The sequence below is a fragment of the Labrus mixtus genome, chromosome 9, assembly GCF_963584025.1.
Source record: "Labrus mixtus chromosome 9, fLabMix1.1, whole genome shotgun sequence".
NCBI lineage: Eukaryota > Metazoa > Chordata > Actinopteri > Labriformes > Labridae > Labrus > Labrus mixtus.
In genome coordinates this window covers 23,001,522-23,004,579 of record NC_083620.1, presented here as the reverse complement: position 1 = coordinate 23,004,579, position 3,058 = coordinate 23,001,522, and positions in this window count along the sequence as shown.

The following is a 3,058-nucleotide window of genomic DNA, read 5'->3' as shown; positions in this document are numbered from 1 at the left end:
TGTGTGTGCCATTTGTCATTTAACAGTAAGAGAGGTATGAGGATTTTAATCTCAACACCTGGGAGTTTAGTCTTTTAAGATCCGTCACCATGTAATGAAGAGTGCTGGGAGAAAACCAGTAAGAGCTAAAACGTTATTAATGGAAACATCAGTTGGAACGACCCAGTTAACCTATTTTTTATATAAAAGTTGAAATGAAAAGTAATCTGTGCTACTGTAACATAATGACTTCTGTTTCTAATACAGGCATATATATATATATATACATATATAATCCTGACACAAAGTTCCTACAGGTATACGATTGGATGTCTGGTTGAAAACTAGCTCAGCCTACATGTTATGGCGCCTTGTTTTAAGTCAGAGCTCTGTGCTTCATAATATTGGCCAAAGTTAATATCACCTCAAAAGATATCAGCTACTGACCCAAGTACACAAATCAGTATAAAAACCCTCAAGTGAGTATTTTGCCCTTGTATCTAAACTGGTATTTCCAGATGAGATGATGGTCTGGCCTATTTATTTAAACCAATAGACCAACTATACATTACTGGGTTAAAGTGACTCTTGTGGTGTAAAAAGACGGTCCTTAACAAGACATCCAATAAAGTCCCGGAGTTCTTAAAGGTGAAGTATTATATTATGTATTTGTCTAACTTTAACAAGTCAGGAGATATAGTTGACAGTAACTACTATAAGAGATCTATCAGCACACTTTAAGATATCAACAGATACAGATTCAAGTATTTTATTAAACAGTTTACTGTAATCAAGTCCCTGCTTTTACTTCCACTCAGTTTATCTTGTAAAGAACACACTGTTACAGGAGGATGAAGGACAGGAGATTTAAGCCATGTGCACAGACTTTGAAAAAAAAAAAAAAAGACTGAAAATCTCGTCTTGAATGCTGCTCTCCCAGTTCTGGCGTCTCAATTCTTCTCCATAATGATTCCTCCTGGCTTTTCCTTACAGCCACATTCCGCACCATGCACCCCCTACCACTGAACCCAGTCACCCCAGACTGCAAACTGCACAGCTTCTCTGGGCCATGTGTCTTTGACTTCGAGTTGTAAGTACAAGATAACCTTTAACTGAACAAGCCGCTGGGGATCCGTCTCATAAATAGTCCTGGCTGTGAAGTTTTCCTCAGAAGTGACTGTTTAGACTCATTCCAGAGCTCATTTGTTTTAAAAAATGAACACTTTACAATTTGTCTCCTGCTCATCCCTAAAGGGGTTAATTTCACAGTGAAGAAAATGTCTATAAAAATCATTATCAGCCTCCCATCACAAGAGCTTGACAACCCTGTTTAATGAAGAAGGATTAAAGTTTGTTCAGCCTGGAGCATGGAGACGAGAGCATGTTGGCCTAAGAAGTAGCACTGTGTTCTATGTCTCCCTGCGTAAAGGAAAGAACTTGAGTGTTTGAATTTCTTTACAGCGCACAGCAATGTGGGCCAAGGTTTTGGTGTCAGAGTTTAGAGGGGGGGAGGGGGGGGGGGGGGGGGCAGAGAGGACGCTTGTGAGCACATAGCTGAGGAATGTGGGTGTGGACTCCTGCCAAAGGCATATGTGATCCTTATGTTCCCCTGAGTAAGAGAAGGCAAATGCAGTTAGACGGTTGGGGCCATGTCAGGACACACTGGTGCAGTGTGAGGACGTGGTAATATGTCATGGAGTTCACTCTCTATGCTGCTTTTGTTTGTAGTATTTCCCTGTGCCTTTGTATTGAATTTGAGACTTTGAGTTAGAGAAACTTAAAAGAGGAGTCTTTGCACAAGAGGGGGTGATGGAACCATGACTGAAAGAAAAACAACTCCTTTAATAGGAATTTTGACATTCCCTTCAGGACACATTTAGTCAATATTTACAAACACAGAACCCTCAACACGAGAATACTCTTACTTTTCTTTGCGTTTGTTGTAGTTTAGAGGTAGATGCATGCACCCTGTGTACTGACGCTGTCATTTTTGCGCTGGGTTTACTGAAGGCCTCGGCCCAGCATGTCTTCCCCAGTCTCCCTATTTATACTTCCTGTCTCGTTTGACTGTCTATCTTATAAGGGCAATGTTCTAATAAAAAATAAGGACATAATTAGGAAAACTTAAAATCAACTTTCCACCCCTTGCCTGTTGATAGTGAGATTGTTCCAGTTATTACAAGTATTACAGGAGAAGATAGTTGATGGAACTGAATTAAAGCTAAATAAACTATTCACTGATTAAGAAAATAGCTGAAATTAAGATAGGAGAATAAGATAATTAGAAAGACAAGGGACATAAACAAAAGTACATGCGGTTCATAGTCATGAAGTGCAAAATCCTGCAGTTCATCGAGTGTCAGCTTGAGGCTGGCTACATGAGCTCTGGAAAATTGAAAAACCAAATAGGTCTGATTCATGTCTCGATCAGCACACACTGTACCGACCTTTTGTTAACTGTTATGTTTTGATTTTATAACCGATAGGCGTTATTCACAGTAAGACGCGTAGCTGTCCTGACTGACAGGCGGCCTGTCTTAAAACACGCCTCAGCTCCAGCTATTAGTCTGTCGTTAGGTTGGGACAACTTTTCCAGCATGGTGACCGCCATCGATGGGACTCCAAAGCCCCCTGCAATAACAGATTGGTGACGTCACTCAGGCTTGGTCCACTAATATTTACAGTCTATGGTTATGATGCGAATTAGGTGTAAGATCCACAAAGCTTTATTCATATGAATTAAATGAGATTACAATTGGACTCTGGCTTCACTTGGGCTAGAAAATAATATTCTTGGGAAATGTAAACAGCAAAACCAATCTCAAATTGATCCAATGTAACCAATGAAAAATGTTAGAAAGGTAAATACAAGATAGCATTCGAGACTTATTTTATCTACTGTACTTTTCTTTTCCAGCCATCAAGCAAGTCTGAACATGCACATTTGTGCATGAGAGAGAGAGAGTGTTGGAGGTGTGTCTCCAGGGCTCTGTGAGCGACACAAATAAGTCTCACAGAGACTTTGGACCCAAAAGACAACCAGCAAAGGGGCCTGTAACTACTGAAGTGCCGATGTGGA